This window comes from Ochotona princeps, chromosome X (genome assembly GCF_030435755.1).
Source record: "Ochotona princeps isolate mOchPri1 chromosome X, mOchPri1.hap1, whole genome shotgun sequence".
Classification (NCBI taxonomy): domain Eukaryota; kingdom Metazoa; phylum Chordata; class Mammalia; order Lagomorpha; family Ochotonidae; genus Ochotona; species Ochotona princeps.
The window spans coordinates 35,708,773-35,726,913 of NC_080865.1; the positions used below are offsets into that span (position 1 = coordinate 35,708,773).

The 18,141-nt window shown below is 41.1% G+C and overlaps 1 non-coding gene across 1 annotated transcript; it reads left to right on the plus strand.

The window, feature by feature from the left end:
- The first annotated feature begins 14,389 nt into the window (after positions 1 to 14,389).
- On the plus strand, positions 14,390 to 14,641 carry LOC118760598 (small Cajal body-specific RNA 2). The gene has a single exon (XR_004996875.2). It is a non-coding gene; the product is annotated as a small Cajal body-specific RNA 2 (non-coding RNA).
- Positions 14,642 to 18,141: the final 3,500 nt, after the last annotated feature.

Genomic DNA, 18,141 nt, shown 5'->3' on the forward strand with positions numbered 1-18,141 from the left:
AGCAGAGGTGGAAAGTGTTCAGTGTTCAGGAACTGTGATTGTTCATCTCACAATCTTCAGGAGCATAAGGGTGAAAAGAGTTGGCGAAACTTCTTAGTGTGGTCTCCTGCAGCAAACCTGTGGAGTGAAGACACAACAGATCCCCTGCAAACCCAAGTGCTCCACTCTTGGGTGAGCCCTCTCGGGTACAGGTGGCACTCTATAGCCTTCTCACTCATTTCTTGCATAAGATATTCCATATTTTTTTAAAAATTATTCCGTATCTGTATTAACTTCCCCAACCATCTATTCTACTCTACACTTCCCTTCTTCTAAGTTGGGAAAAAAAAAAAATACAAATGCCCTGCATACCCCACCCCCATACTTCCACATTGTTTTTTTTCTTTTTTTCCCATTTTTTTAATCTAAAGATTTATTTATTTTATTGGAAAGGCAGATATACAGAGAGGAGGAGAGACAGTGAGAAAGATCTTCCATCCGATGATTCACTCCCCAAGCGGCCACAACGGCTGGAGCTGAGCCAATCCGAAGCCAGGAGCAAGGAACCTCTTCCGGGTCTCCCACACGGGTGCAGGGTCCCAAAGCTTTGGGTCGTCCTCAACTGCCTTCCCAGGCCACAAGCAGGGAGCTGGATGGGAAGCGGGGCATCTGGGACTAGAATCTGTAACCATATGGGATCCCGGCGCATTCAAGGAGGACTTTAACCACTATGCTATTGTGCCAGGCCCTTTTATTTTATTTTTGACAACCTTCACATAGTTAATTAGGGCACAAAGGTTCAAGAGCTACAGGAAAGTGGGTAAGACTACCATTTCCACATTTTTTTCCTATATCTGGGGTAAAGGGGGAGGTAAAGGGAGAAGCCCCACATTGTTTCCTATTTCCCTTAACTGACAGAATCTCACCTCAGCCTCCAGTTTGCTTAATCTACAGCCTCCTAAACTTCAGCATGCCTACTCATCCCTTTACGGAGAATGTACTGGTAGGGATTATCAAATACTTAACCCCCTTATTGCTGGATCTAGAGGTCTCTTTGTAGTAACCTTGCTTACTGGACCCTGATCCATGGCCCCTAACCCTGTTGTCTACTGTCATGCCCTCTACACTACCTTTCACGCCTTCTCCTCTTACCTATCGGATCGTTCCTACTTAATTCACTCTATAGGCTTCTCTTCTTTCTATATGTAAAAGATTGTTCTACCTGGGTGTGGCACGGTAGCCTAGCGGCTGAAGTCTTGCCATGCATGCGCCGGGATCCCATATGGACGCTGGTTCTAATCCCGGCAGCTCCACTTCCCATCCAGCTCCCTGCTTGTGGCCTGGGAAAGCAGTCGAGGACAGCCCAAAGCCTTGGGACCCTATGCCCATATGGGAGAACTGGAGGAAGCTCCTGGCTCCTGGCTTTGAATCGGCTCAGCACCAGCCAATTGCAGCGGCTTGGGGAGTGCATCAGCGGACAAAAGCTTTTCCTCTGTCTCTCCTCCTCTCTGTAAATCTGGCTTCCCCATAAAAAAAGAAATAAATATTTTGAAAAGATTATTGTAGCTAGAGTTTTTACATATTGACTCTCTTCTCAGTTTTCATATTGCTGGACAGTCCTGCCCATGGCCAATACTTCATTTAGTGATTAGCATGAATGTTCTAAAATAGGAGTGACCCAGGTTTAATTTCTGGTTCTGCCATTGCTATATGTGTGAGTTATTTAACCTCTTTCAAGCTTTGGTCTCTTTATTAGTGAAATGAGGAATATGTTTCCTAAATGATAGTTTTTGTGAGGATTAAATGAGATAATGCTTATAACATGATGAATATGTAAGAACTCAATAAATATTAAAAATGATTATTCTGAATTCACAGCCAAGCTCTTCCTCCACCACCAAAGTAAGTTCCATATGGTTAATTGCCTACTGGAAAGAGCTACCTCAATACTCTCAAGAAACGCTCATTAATTGTGCCCAAACTGATGCTTTTAATTATTTCCTCTAATGTTTTTCATTGTGTGTTCTTTATCTTACTGAATGACTCCCATCACCTAAGCTGTAGAATAAACCTGCGTATGTACGAAATGGTCCCAAAGGAGGAGTATCGTGGTTTAATGAAATAAGCCAGTCTCAAAAGGACAAATATCCTATAACACAGCCTTTAGGAAAATTACAAAATAAATTGATATAGGTAATCATGTGTATGCATATATCCTCACAGATAAATGTTATAGCAGAGCTTAGCAGACTGGGAAGTAAATTCATACAGCAGTATACATCTCTAGCTCTGAATAAAAGCATGTCTCCCATTTTGAAATGTGTAAATATACTTGCACAGCATGATACTAGATTTTCTGTCTTTACTTATACCTACTATGTCATAACACATTCAAATAGCAGAAAGTTCATCTTCTGTTACTAAGGGACTATACTGTGATAATTCAGGGAAAAATAGTGGGGTGCAGGGAAGTAGGGAGAAGAGAGGGAGGAAAGAACCCCTATATCTACAAAGCTGTCTCATGGTAAACAATACATATATTGAAAATTATACATAGTATATCCAGCTGAAAGGGTCCCTAGCCTTGCAATGATTAAAAGGAATTATCACTTCTTTTGAGCTCTGAAAGTTTAGACACTATACTTTTTTAAAAATCTGCTTTGTATTTTTTTACACTTTTAAAGTTTTCTAAATCTGAGATTTTTATATAGCAAAGCAGTTTTGTTAATGCACTTAACAAAGAAACAGTCAACAAGCTAATACACCTGCTGTTAAGTTGTAATTATGTTTATTGTTTTCAGGATTGCTAACTGGGAGAGTTTTCTGAGACTGAGATTACTATTCCGCTATATATGACTCTGTATTACTTTCCTGCTATATTTGTATGAATCGGCAATATAATGACTATTAGATTGTAAGCCTAATCATTTTTTAAGATACAAGTTTGTTTTACATTCTTGTTGTCTCTGCTATGTATTTTTCCTTTTTGTGTGTCTGTGTGTGCCTATTGCCTGCCAGAATTCTATGAAAGTACAATCCCCACCGAGATAATCCTGGCGTGGAATTTTGAAATGATGACTCATGCTTCCAAAACAGATAAAGTTAAGTTTAAGCAAGAATTCCAGAGTCAGCCTAAAGACCACTCCCACTCCTAAAAATTGGTGCTCCAATGTGATTGAAATGGTTACTGAAACTGACTCCTGGTAATCAAAATACTTCTCTTCCAATATGAGACCAAATCCACAACCAGGTCAAATCCAGCTTGGCAGTGAGGGATAAATGCAAAGCTAACCACATGATAATCATTGCTATGATCAGAAAAGACCTTGCATACAAGGAAGGCATAACAAAATCAAGACAGAGTTACCAGTATCAGCACTAAACATAATTAGAGAAAACCGAGAAGGCATAAAGGCTTTTCTACACGGTTGTCTAATAGTAGCTGCCACACACACACACACACACACACACACACACACACACACACAAACTGGAGCATCACCCATGAAAGGAAGTCCCTAGCTCAATAGAGACGCCGGTTAGATCTGAGACTCATCATCCCCATGCCTTGCACTAGAGTCTAAGTATATAGCTCCCATACTATGGCTGGCAAACCTTAGAGAGCTCAATGGCATCTTTGTAAATAGGAAGCATGGATTAGGTTTGAGACTATTTGTCCCTTGGTTATACTCCCATGGAACTGTGGTCTTCCAGCTTGTACTTGTTGGATATTATAAGTAGAGGTGAATGAATCCTAGGAATACAAATTATATTAAAATGATATATTCACAAAAACTGATGAAGACAAGGGAGAGGGAGGAGGATGGGGAGCAGGGCAGTGAGGAAAGTATCACTGTCTTTTTGGAAGGTACAAAATCTGTTCTATTTTATTTCTTTTTTAAATAAAGCATTTCAACTAAAAAAAAATCTAAAAGAACACCTGCATATGTGTAATTCGGAACTCTTCCCTTTTGTTCGCTCTCTGCATTCAAACTAGTAACTAGGCCCTACTTTTTGGCTACATAGAATATCTACCTTATTTGTGTCCCTCCACCACATCTGTTTTGCTGGTGTCTTGAATAAGACCATCATCTACATAGCCTTCCTGTTTGCTTTTCAACTTCATCGAAATATCCTTTTAGTTGGCTTTCCTGTCTCCAGCAGCCTCATTTCCTTTATTTCATTCTCAGCTACATCCCAAACGATCTTTTACTGGCTGCCCAAGTCTTACAAGACAGTCCAAATTCTTTAGCATGCCTTATAAGGCCCTCAGTGAGTTCACACTTCCAGGTCAAACAGCTTATACTACTTTCTTCAAGAGTATGTTCAATGGCCAAGAGTTGATGGGAGGCTCATCTCATCCACTAAGATTTTCATGACTTTTACAAAACCCTTGCTCCAATAAAAATTCATTTCTTTTTCTTGTATTCTGTTGCTCTAATTACAAATATTTACTTAGATATTTAAATACCTCCTTAGACACTTAGTTTCACGTGTTGGCACATATGTCTACCTTCTCCTGCTTAGTTGTGAGTTCTTTGAGGGTAGGGATTTTGAGTTAACTGTTTTGATCAACTGCTTGTTGTAGCACCTAGTATTGTTGTGGGGAATTAGACACAGAAGGTGACAGCAACCTTCTCTCTTGTGTTACAAAAGCAGAATTTTCATGCGGTCAATTTCAGTGTGCGACGCAAGATTTATTTAAGAGACAATGAGAGAGAGATCTCCTGACATAATGACAGGAGGGGCTTCAAGGGAAGAAAGATTCAAGAAAATGGTGGAAGCGGTATCTTTTGTGCATCATATCAGAGCAGAGGGCGTGAGGACAACAAATGAGTCACTCAAGAGGCAAAAAAGAAATTAAAAAAAAAAAACATTTACAATGGGCAGCAATGTCTAGCACCTTGTTCAGAACAAAAACCACACCAGAACAGTGACTGGTGGCCGCCTCCTGTATTTGAGAGCTGAAATCTCAAATACAGTTTCTTTGTTAGTAACTCAGAGATGGGGCTTCAAATAGGCTATGTCTGCTTGCTGTTGTCGTGACAAAATTCAATTCCCATGTCAGTTCATGGGAATTGAATTCTGGTTTTGTCCCTTTGTTCTCCCTCAAGTGGACCGGGGCACAAAGGTAGGGAGAACATACTCTTGGAAGAGTGAAAAATGGGGAGAAACAAGATTTTATACTTTGAATAGTAACTTCACCAGGTACCAGAGCCCCGAACTGTCTAGGAGCCCATCTTACTGCTCACAGTATTACACCGTCGTTGGCCAAATGAGTTAATGAATGCGTTAACAACTTGTGAGCTATAGCAATAAAAAATGCACATCTTTAGGAAAAGAAAAGATGATTATCCTGTCCTTACTGCTTTTTTTTTTTTTTCTAATTTTGCTGTAGTAAAAATCCTACTTTAAGAAAGCACCTGGCTAAAATATTTTTCAGAATCTTTGCATTGATAAGCTTTGTTATTCTTCCTTGTCCTCAAAACTTTGGGATATTTCGAAGAATGAGACGTGATGTGAGCTGCCAGTGTGCTTACGCTATATGTGAGGAGATAAGGTTAAGCACCATGAAAACCTAGTTAACAGCAGATTGAGAGTGATAAAGTAATAGGGTTAAAGATCAAATTAGTTATATAGCAGAAATGGAAACTCAGGAGAGGGTGCTTTCACAAATAGCAGGAGTAACAGACAACATTTCCAGAAGGAATGGAACTTCAGTTGAACTGCAAAGATGGAGGGCATAGATAATATGATCATCACAGCCAAGAGGCAGTATAGCAAATTAATCTGGTTGAATGCAGCGAGCCTTTAGTCCAGCTTTTTGACTTTAGAATGAAGCTCTCCCATTTACTAACCCTATGATTTTGGGCAAGCGATCTCATCTCTCTGTGTCTCAGCTACTCCCATACCTTTAACATAGTCATCCTATTTGCCTCCTGTGAAGCTTAAACAACTTTGAATATAAAGAGTTTAGAAGTGTCTAGTTAAAGTAAGCACTTAATACATATCAATGTTGTCTTACTATGCCTAACATATATTGAAGTCTTTCATTTTTCATAACAGCTTCTCAACAGCTGTTTATTCATATCTATGACATAGAATGGAGAGAGGGACAGCCAGGTAAGCTGATGGGGGAAGAACAAAGTCCATGAAACAGCAGAAGTACCTTTAAGATTGGAGCTTATTAGGGACCACCGTGTTAAGTTGAGAAGTTTAGGGCCTGGCGTTTGGGATATGAAAGAGGCATAGCAAACAGACAAATCACTTGACTAAGATAAAAAACTCAGTGAGGGGACTATAAAAGTAATCCAGGCCTCACCCTGGTTATCAGTCATCAAGGCAGATGTAAGTGCTGAAAGGCTGGAGTCAATTTACTGAAGAAGGGAGAGTGTTGGTGCAATTATTAATAACATCTGGCAAAACTGTTTCTGATTGGCCACTATGTGTTCCTAGGGTAACTGCATTCATTGTTGTGAATTTCATGTCTGGTTGTCACAGTGAAACAAATATAGAAATAAATACACTTTCCTTACTCAGATCACTCATTTAGAACCACTCCACCCAGGGAAAAACCACATTTTGGGATAACCTTTTTTTTCCTCCCTTTTTGGTAGACTCGACTTTAAAAGGGTCCTCTCTCCCACTTTTCTAGATAAAGTCTTTGACAATTAAGCCACAGGAAATCAGTCTCACTATTTCTGTCTTAATCACCTATGTTTCACCCCACCCATGTCATCGCCTCCCTCTCCTGCCACTCCCAACCTTTTTGCATACACACAGTCCCAGGGCTACTTCCCTGTGGAGAATGATTCTCATCAAAATTGTAGGGTTTTTTTTTAAGATTTTATTTATTTTTATTACAAAGTCAGATATACAGAGAGGAGGAGAGACAGAGAGGAAGATGTTCCGTCCATTGATTCACTCCCCAAGTGAGCGCAACGGCTGGTGCTGTGCTGATCTGAAGCTGGGAACCAGGAACCTCTTCCGGGTCTCCCACGTGGGTGCAGGGTCCCACAGCACTGGGCCATCCTCGACTGCTTTCCCAGGCCACAAGCAGGGAGCTGAACGGGAAGTGGAGCTGCCGGGATTAGAGATTAGAACCGGCGCCCATATGGGATCCTGGCGTGTCCAAGGTGAGGACTTTAGCTGCTAGGCCACGCCGCCAGGCCCAAAATAAAAACATAGTTTCTTAACACAACAGTCCAGAATATCTAAATAGTAATAATAATAGCAACTATACTACATGTCTGCCTTATGCCAGATATTTTGCTTTTTTAAAATTAATCAGTAATCTGAGAGAGAGAGAAACTCCCTCATCTGCTGGTTTGCTCTCCAAAAGCTTGAATTGACTTCGTTTGGGCCAAGCTCAAGCTAACAGCCAGGCATTCAACCTAGGTGTCGCACTTGGATGACAGGGGCCCCACCACTTGGGCCATCATTACTGTTCCCTCAGATGATACATATTAGCAGGAAGCTGTAATTGAGTCAGAAGCAAAACTTGAACCTGGATATTCCAGTATCGCTGCATGCATTCAATTCAGTGTTTTTGTTTTTAAGATCTATTTATTTGTATTGGAAAGGCAGATCAGATTTATGGAGAAGAAAGACAGAATGATCTTCCATCTACTGGTTCACTCACCAAATGGCTGAAACAGCAAGAACTGAGCTGATCCAGGAGCCAGGAGCCTCTGCTGGGTCTCCCACACAGGTGTACGGCACAAGGCTTTAAGCTGTCCTCTACTGCCTTCCCAAGGCACAAGCAGGGAGCTGGTTGGGAAGTGGAACAGCAGCAACACATGCTGGTGCCCAAATGGAATCCCAGTCCTTGCAAGGGGAGTTTTTAGCACATTAAGCCATTGCGCTCAGTCCCAATCCAGTGTTTTTAACCACAAATAGACTAAATGTTTATCCCCTACTTTTAATTAAGAAAAAAAAAAGAATTTCTTTCATAGAGTGTGAGTGGAGGTTACTATTAATTTCCGTTTTACAAATGAGCCAACTGAGACTTGAAAAAAGTCCAGAGAAGCACTGGAATTAGATCAATGCCAGTTATCTGGCATTATCTCCCAAGCCACGTTAGCCCTGCGTTAAAGCTTCTTATTGTGGGGGGAAAAAAAAAACAAAACAAACAACGTAGTATTTTTGTTTATCTTACTTAATTCTCAGGTAATTTACCTACTGCTCTGTTATCTCCATTTTTCAGATGACGAATTCAAGGATAACCCACCTCCACAGCAAATAAACTAGAATTGGAGCAGTAGATAGATGATTCGTGTAGCCCTCTGTAAGGAGGACACATAAATTCATAAATTCACAAATGTACTATTTTTTAGTTATATAAGAAAAATTATGTCATATGGATGAATGACTCCTCAATATCTTTACTAAATCTCATAAATAATACTGAAAGAAGAGTTCAAGAAAGAAACTGTATAAAATGATTCCATTCCTAGAAAACTTGAAATTAGACAAAACTGAACTATACTGCTCATATATAAATAAAAGCAAAAGAAATTGTTATATGATATTGCATATTATCGTTCGTATCTCCCTTGTCCTTCACTCTCTATTAATTTTCTTTATGTGTGTTCTATATTTCAAAATAATTATACTGTTCTAGGGTCTAGGGCAAGGCCTTGGACTTTCCCAGAAGGAATTTAACAGACTCCACCTTGGTATGCGCCATATCCTGCAGGCATGGTGACCTTGGCTGTGAAAGAACCAAGATAAGATCAGGGAATAGGCTTAGGACAGTCCCGCTGTGTGGCCTTGCTGAGTCCAAAAAGTAAGTTTACAGGGAAGGTGTAGATATTCAAAATGGGTGTGTCACATGGCAACAACAAGGACAACAAAAGCCTCCTGGCTCCAGTACAGAATTCCAGGAATCTCAAAGAAGCCAAAATGGTAATGTTGAAATTCCATAAAGACATATTCTCTGCTGTAGTCCAGAAACTGTAAGAACCAGAACCAGTTACCGCTAGTTGTAATATATATATATATATATGGCATATATATATGGTGCATATATATGTGTATATATATTTATGGCAAAGAACAGAGTTTGTGTGTCTGATTGATTTGCCATCATATCTTGGCTCTGGCCAAGCTGTGTAACCTTAAGCAAGTCCTTCTTTTCTCTGACTCTCAGCTTCCTCATAAGTGCATATAAGAATCAGCAGAATTAAAATGAGGCTCATGCTACCAGTAACTTACAAAGTTGCTTCAGGAAACCTGAACCTGAAAGTTTACCTGGGACCTAGTAGGTCCACAATAAATAAGTTCCCTTCATATTCTTTTTGTCTCCCTTGATAGACTTCTGAAGGTAAAATGGAGAACTGACTGCCGGATTACTTGGCAGGTTATGTGCCAGATTATTTTTGGAAGGACGTCCTTCAAAACTACAGATTTATCACCATCAAAGGACAAAGACACTCCTAAACACCCAACATCAACCTGCCATCACTTTAAGTTTTCTGTTTTCTTGGGAGAAGAGACAGGAGTATCATTTGAACCAGTACTCTTCTGGTTCAAAATCTGCTTAGGGTTAATTCTCCCTACCTCTAAATCACTGTAGCTTAAAGTGAAAAAAGCTAGTAGTAATATTGAAGCAAGCACCCTTTGTTATATATTAAAATAACTTGTTTATCTCATTGGGCTAGCATTGCTTGGTAAAAAAAAAAGTGTATCCCCTTGCTCGATATTAAAAGTCATTGTAATATAAGAAATTATAAAAATAACAGGTGACTTCATTGAAATATCTGTGGTGCCCCAAGGTAATTATAGTTATTCTCCTTTAAAGATCCTGAGGAGGAATTAACTAGTATTATTACTGTGCCTCACACCCCCAACCCCGAACACAGAACCTGCAATGGGCATGCTAAAATTAATATTTTTTAATTTTTTGAAAAAAATAATCTTTAATAGCTAGAAAGACTTGTATTTGAACCCTGTGGATGGTTCTTACTGAATGCACTTGGACAAGTTATGTCACTTCTAAATCAGTTTTCTTGTCAAAAAGTGACATTAAAAGCATCTACCTTAAAAATAATTGTGAAGACTATGTATCATAAAATGATAATAATAATAATAATAAAGGCCATGAAATAAAAAAATAATTGTGAGGACTTAATAATATCAAATTATGTAAACTCCTAGTACCACACTTCACACAATTTTTTAAAAAAAATTTATTTATTTTATTACAAAGTCAGATATACAGAGAGGAGGAGAGACAGAGAGGAAGATCTTCCGTCCGATGATTCACTCCCCAAGTGACTGCAACGGCCGGTGCTGTGCCAATCTGAAACCAGGAGCCAGGAACTTCCTCCAGGTCTCCCTTGTGGGTGCAGGGTCCCAAGGCATTGGGCCATCCTCGACTGCTTTCCCAGGCCACAAGCAGGGAGCTGGATGGGAAGTGGAGCTGCCGGGATTAGAACCGGCACCCATATGGGATCCCGGGGCGTTTAAGGCGAGGACTTTAGCCGCTAGGCCACACTCCCGGCCCCGACTTCACACAAATTAAGCTCTGCAATATTAGTTCCCACTTGCTTTGCACACTACAGCATCTGTCACATTTCAATGAATGCACTTCACTTCGGATTTGAACACACTGAGTGTGAAGTTGACTGGAAGTAAAGATACCTTGCTCACTTTCAAAGTGATCTGGCCTAAAGTCCATTTTGGTATGATCTGTGAGCTAAAAATGCTTTTTATTTATTGAAATGATTGTGGGAAGAAGCAAAAAAAAAAAAAGGATGAGGAAGAAGTTAAAGTGACAGTGTAAGGCTGACAAAGCTGAAAAATAGTTGCTATGTGGCTCTCAACGGCAAAAGTTTGCCAAATTTGCCACTACAACCTACTGTATTTGGAGATGCACATGTAGTGGCTAGTCTGTGGCAGCCCTTTTTTCTTTTTAACCTAACCTATCTTTCTTACTCCCTTTATTCTATTTACAGATCGTCCCAACAATAGGGCTTGTGGGGCGGGGTGGGGGGTAGCATGTGATTCAGGTCTGGCCAGGTGGATGACTCCACTTCTCTAGCAACATTGTACAAGCCCAAGCAGGACGAATCTGAGTCCTGCTCTGGGGTATGAGAATTCTAAAAAAAAAAAAAAAAAAAAAAAAAAGACACATTTTTAAAAAAGATTTATTTCTTTTTATTACAAAGTCAGATATACAGAGAGGAGGAGAACGAGACAGAGAGGAAGATCTTCCGTCTGATGGTTCACTCCCCAAGTGAGCCGCAACGGCCGATGCTGAGCCAATCTGAAGCCAGGAGCCAGGAGCCTCTTCCGGGTCTCCCACACAGGTGCAGGATCCCAAGGGTTTGGGCCGTCCTCGACTGCTTTCCCAGGCCACAGGCAGGGAGCTGGATGGGAAGTGGAGCTGCCGGGATTAGAACCAGTGCCCATATGAGATCCCAGTGCGTTCAAGGCGAGGACTTTAGCTGCTAGGCCACGCCGCCGGGCCCCGCCTTTGTTCTTTAGTTGTTTTGGCCAAAGGTAGACTGAGTTGGGTTTCTGTCACTTATAACTGAAATGATCCTGTTCCAGTAGAGCACAGGCTTGAAATCTAATAATCTGGAATCAAATCTATTTCTCAAAAAGTGTCCCATAACTAAACAAGTCTTAACAATTTTTGAAAAACAATTTTTGTTTACGTTTTTACTGCGAAGTCAGATATACAGAATGGAGGAGAGACATTGGAAGATCTTCCGCCCTGTGACTCACTCCCCATGAGAGCAATGGCTGGTGCTGTGCCGATCCAAGGCCAGGATCCAGGAACTTCCTCCACATCTCCCACGCAGGTGCAGGGTCCCAAGGCTTTGGGCCGTCCTCAACTGCTTTCCCAGGCCACAGGCAGGGAGCTGGATGGGAAGTGGAGCTTCCGGGATTAGAACCAGTGCCCATATGGGATCCCAGTGCGTTCAAGGCGAGGACTTCAGCTGCTAGGCCACTGCCCCGGGCCCGAATCTTAACAATTTATATCATGGCATCAGGGCCTCAGTTTCCTGCTATGTAAAACCAGAATGATACTAGCCGTATAGTAGGCTTGTGAGAAGAAAATAAGATAGATATTTGAAACAGGAGTCACAGGGCACTTGTAACAGGTGTTTGGAAAATGTTAGTTTCCCTCCCCAATGACATGATCTAGGATGTCAGGCAGAAGACATGTCCACGGTTCTTAACTCTTACACCATTTTGAGTAGTTCGTGAGCACAGTACCTGCCAGAGCTTCACCCTATAAAATAAAAGGTGGACTTCACAGCCAGACTATTAAAATGTAGTTTAGTAAGTTAGGCTCAATAAATCACTGAAACTACTTTAATCCCACTTGCATCATATATTTTTAGCATATTTGTGAGATTCGCGGACCACCAGGGAAAGAGTAACTCAGCCAAATATAAAAAAGAATTTAGATGGTGTTTAGTAAGGGAACCATGGTCACAGGCTTCCCTTTCCTGGGCAGCAGAGAGAACAGCCGTGAAGTTGAAGGCTGCAGTGGAAGAGCGCGGAAGAGACTGGGAACAGCCTTTTTAAGCTGTCCTTGACACAGAATCCCAAACGGGGGTCGCCTCGGGCCTTATTTGGTGGGGAGATATGGGTTTGTACCCCTTATTGGTGCTACGGTGGCTTCACAGCCTGAGGAGCCTGCCAGAATTCCACCAAGCGTTCAGGGTTTGTCTGGAGGCAAACTCCGCCCTCCTCCGGTTACCATGGTAGCCAGCAATATTTATCCAGCCTCCTAAAGGATACTCTAAAACCATCTCAGGTCTTTCAATCAGTGAAATAGGTTTTCTGTTCCATACTTGGCTTAGAATTCAGCAAGAAACGATAGTCTGGCCTCCCAGATTGAAGAAAAAAACAAAACCAAAACCAAAACCAACAAACAAGATCAGCAAACCTCTTCATGGCATGAAATTCATTCAATTTAAAAGACAAGTCTTTTTTTTTAAAGATTTACTTGTTTTTATTGCAGAGTCAGATTTCCAGAGAGAAGGAGAAACGGAAAGATCTTCCTTCCACTGGTTCACTCCCCAAGTGGCCACCATGGTGGGAGCTGAGCTGAGCTGATCCGAAGCCGTAAACCAGGAGCTTCTGCTGAATGTCCCATATGGGTGCAGGGTCCCAAGGCTTTAGGTCATCCTCGACTGCTTACTTAGGCCACAGGCAGAAACTGGAAGGGAGGTGGAGCAGCCAGGACACGAATTGGCACCTTATGGGATCCCGGCACATGCAAGGCGAGGACTTTAGCCACTAGGCCTCTGAGCTGGGCATAAGAGATACATCTTACTGACATTAAAAAAGGAAAAAAAAAAAAAGCTAGTTAAAGAAAATAAAACAGCGAGCTTCGAGTACTATCTATGATCATAATCATCGGAAGGTGATTGAGCCTGTCATTCCTACTCTCAGCCTTCTGGTGATGTTGACCCAGACTTTGGGCCATCTGACTGGAACCAGAAAGTATGACTTCTTCAGGCTGTGAAGGAAAGAAGAGATCTTCAAGGGATGAACGAACACAACCTGAATCCTGCCTAGTGAAATGGGGGAGGGGGGGATGTCTGTTACACAAGAGACAGGAGGACCAAGAATCTTAGTCCTCAAGTCCAGTGGCTCAGTTGGCTAAATACTGTCTGCAAGCACCCAGGAGCCCATGTGGACACCAGTTGATGTCTCTGCTGCTCCAGTTGCCATCTAATTCCCTTGCCATCTAATTCCTTTGCCATCTAATTCTGCTTTTGACCTGGGAAATCAGTAGAAGATACCCGAAAGCCTTGGGACCCTGTACCCAAGTGGGAGACCCGGAAGAAGCTCCTGGCTTTGCATCGGCTCAGCTTTGGTCACTGCGCCCATTTAGGGAGTGAACCAGCAGTGAAAAATCTTTCTCTGTCTCTCCTCTCTGTAAATCCATATTTCCAATAAAAATAAATAAGCTATTTTAAAAAACAATAGTAGTCCTCTCACCTTCCCTCTTCCTATACGAGGGAGCAAACCCAGGAGTTTCCAACAGGGCCAGCATCCTCACTAGCCTTGTAAGAGATAGGAAGACAAAATGATCAACAAAAAGGCAAAGGTCTCTTGCTGAAGGGTCTTTTGAGGCACCATATGTCAGAGACCAAAGGATGTTTACCATCCTGTCGTTCTAACAGACCAAAAGATGAGGCAGGATTCTGGAGATAGGGTTCACCAAGAATTATTTTGCCTTTAGACCAAAGTGCAAAGCAAAGCAGGAATGGTATTACAAGAAAGCAAAATCACAGACAAATCTATCATGAATAGAAGTAGAGTAACATGATCCCAAACAAAATATTTATTTTGTTCAAAACTCTCAAACTCGTGAAAACCATTTTGAATTTCAAACAGTCAAGGATAGGCAGCAGAGGGAACGAGCCTGGGGCGTGGCAGCGTGTGTCTGTGTGTGTGTGTGTGTGTGTGTGTGTGTGTGTGTAGCGTCGGTGGTCATCACACGTCAGGCGTGCGTGGGCCGAGGTGTGAGTGGACGCGTGTGTGTGTGCGTGCGCGTGGGGCGTGCGAGTCAGTGAGTGCGTCTGCCCCTGTCCCCTCCTGGCGCCTGCACTTTGATCTTATTTGATCCGGCCTTGACCCACCTCTGTGCCGGGCCGCCCCGAGAAAAGAAAAGGAGAAAAAAAAAAAAAAAAGAATAGGCAACATATGGAAAAAGAACAAAGTTGGGACACTTATACTACCACATATCTATAACCTGCCTTGGTACATAAGATACTTTGGTGCTGGATAAACAGATTGAACAATGGAACAGAATAGAAAAAAAATTTTTTTTGTATATATTAGTTACCACAAATCTAGAAAAAACACTTTGGTCTTTAGGAATTGGCTTATTTCACTAAGAATAATGGGATCCAGTTGCAAAAAAAAAGGTATGAAATTGACATTTTGAGATTTGGTTATTGTTTATAAACCTCATCTATACTCCGAAGGAACAATGGTTTTTCTACTTATTACTCTTTCTGTTACTTATTCAGTTGGAGGATTTAGTTTGTGATTATAAAGTAAGTTGAAACTGTGTTATTGTAAAATTTGAAACAAATATAAGAAAAGAATGAACAAGGATAGTGGGAATGAAGGAAAGAGGGTAGTGTGACAAGCATCATGTTATTAAAACATAATGAGTGTATGACATAAATGAAATTGATTTTTTATATAAATAAAAGAGAAGAGAAAGTTCACGCATACGTCTTCAACTGATTAATCTTGAAAGTGGCACTATAGTACAGTAAAGGTGTTTTCAACAAATGGTGCTGTGTCAATTGGGATGATATTTGGGGTAAAATGTATCTTAACCTGTATCACATGATACTGGATATCAACTCTAGATATACCGTATATCAAGGTAAAAGATGCATAGGGTATCTTTATGAGCTTGGGGTCAGCAAAGATTTCTAAACAGTACACAAAAACCTGTCTTTAAAGATGAAATTTGAGGGTCCGGCGCAGTAGCAGTGGTTAAAGCCCTCGCCTTGAACGCTCCAGGATCCCATATGGGTGCCGGTTCTAATCCCGGCAGCTCCACTTCCCATCCAGCTCCCTGCTTGTGGCCTGGGAAAGCAGTCGAGGACAGCCCAAAGCCTTGGGACCCTGCACCCACGTGGGAGACCTGGAAGAGCTCCTGGCACCTGGCTTCGGATTGGCTCAGCTCCGGCCGTTGCGGCCACTTGGGGAGTGAATCATTGGACAGAAGATCTTCCTCTCTCTGTCTCCTCCTCTCTGTTTATCTGCCTTTCCAATAAAAATAAATAAATGTTTTTTTTAAAAAGATGAAATTTGATAACAAGAAATTCAAATTAGAAGCTTCTGTTTATTAAAATAATATCAAGGGCTGGCACTGTGGCACAGTTCATTTAACCAGGATCTGCAGTGCCGGCATCTCATGTAGGTGCTGGTTTGTATCCCAGCTGCTCTACTTCCCTCCCAGCTCCCTATTAATATACCTGGAAAGGCAGTGTAGAAATTGATGGTCCAAGTACTTGGAGCCTTGCTCTGTAGTGGAAGATCGAGAAGAAGCTCCTGGCTTTGGCTTAGCACGGCTCCGGCTGATGCAGCCATGTGGGGAGTGAACTAAACAAAATTCTCTCTCTTAATTTCTCTCTCTGGTCTTCTCTCCCTTTCTGCAATTATTTCAAATAAATAAATATTAAAAATAAAATAAATATCAAGACAGAAAAGGTGACCCAAACAGTTGGAGAGAATGCTTAGTCAACAAAGGACTCTTGGCAGAATAAAGAATTTATAAATAAGTAAAGGTTAAAATAACCATTAGAAAAATCAGAGAATAGACAAAATATTTGTAGATTCTTCAACAAAAAGATGTCTAGATACCCAGTAACCATATGAAGGAGTACCAAATTTTACTAGTGAGAGAAAAATAGAAATTGAAACCATAATATTGTAACGACAGATAATCACATATGGTAATGCTTATCAGAATGACTAAAACTAAACATGTATAAACGCTGTGTTTTGGATAGTGTTAGCAACAGCTGAAACTCTCATACATTATTGGCAAGAATATAAATTGATGTGACCACTTGGGGAAGCTGAGAAGTCATATCAGTAAAATTTAGAGTATGTCCACCTCATGACTGAGTAGTGACTCTGTTCCTAGTTTTGTAACCGACGGAAACACACTAATTCAAAAAATGATTATTTTCAGAAGAATACTACTCATAAAAGCCAAAATATATAAACTCTCAAAAAAAAATACAAGGATGAAAATGAATGCATGTTGTGTAAGGAATACTCTACCACAATACGCATGAAACTTCTGCAGTTATGTGCAATATTGTGAAATAACCTCACAATGAAGCAAGAAAAGAAAAAAAAACTGTCTAAACTGCCTGATTCTTTTCATTCATATTGATCACAGAACAGTTAAAACAAATCTGTACTGCTAGAAATCCAGATGCTAACTATGTTGGGATGGGTAATGAGGGACTTTTGTGATGTTCATAATCTTTTTGTACGTTGACATGAGTGCTAATTACTTGAGTACATTAAGGTTGTGAGATTCAATTTTTTTGCATGTTTATACATGTAAATTACAAAGAACATGTTGTAGTTTTTGTTAGAGCTCATATAAATTGCCACACATTTGGTTACATAAAAAAGCAGAAGGAACCAGCACAATGGCTCAATGGCTAAATCCTTGCCTTGTATGTGCTAGGATCCCGTATGGGCACTGGTTCATATCCTGGCTGCTCCGCTTCCTGTCCAGCTCCCTGCTTGTGGCCTGGGAAAGCAGTAGAGGATGGCCCAAGGCCTTGGGACCCTGAACCCAAGTGGGAGATCCAAAAGAAACTCCTGGCTCCTGGAGGCTTTGCATTGGCTCAGCTCTGACCATTGTGGCCATTTGGGGAGTGAACCAGCAGAAACAAGATCTTTCTGTCACTCCTCTTTGTAAATCTACCTTTCCAAGAAAAATAAATAAATATTAAAAAAAAAAAAGCAGAAATCCACTTTTTTTTTCCCTAGTTCTGGACGCCAGCACCTGGCTGAAATCCAAGTGTAAGCAGGGCTGCATTCTCTAAGGCGGAAATCCGTCCTTGCTTCCTCCAGCCTCCGGTGGCTTCGGGTACTTCTGGGTTTGTACCTGAGTAGCTCTAATTTTTGCCTCCACCATCCCATGGTTTTCTCCTTCTCCCTGTGTGTCTCTCGTAAGTATGCTCGTCATTGAATTTAGGGCCCATCTAAGTAATGCAGAATGAGTTATTCTCAACAGCCTTAATTGAATTATATCAACCCATGTATTTTTTTTTCCCAATAAGGTCACATCCTCTGGTTCTGGGGCTTAGGACCTGGGCTTGTCTTTTGAGGCACCACTAATTAACACAAAATAAGCAGGAAGGAAGAAAAAAATGTCCAGCAGAGGATGTCCTTCCTTGACATCTCTGAGAGCCTCTTGCTCAGTGTTTTGGTATTTATTCTTGTTCTTTTGGCCTTCTGAATTGCATATGTTTCTGAAGGACTCCAGCATTGTGTACTTGGTAACATAATTGACAGCAAGGCTTATCTGAAACTGGAACCCTGAAAGATATTTGGAACCAAGACTAAGTACAAAATAGTCATAGGGTCACCCATTGTGTAGCTACCTGACTCCCATACTCCCAGCAGGTTCCTCTGACA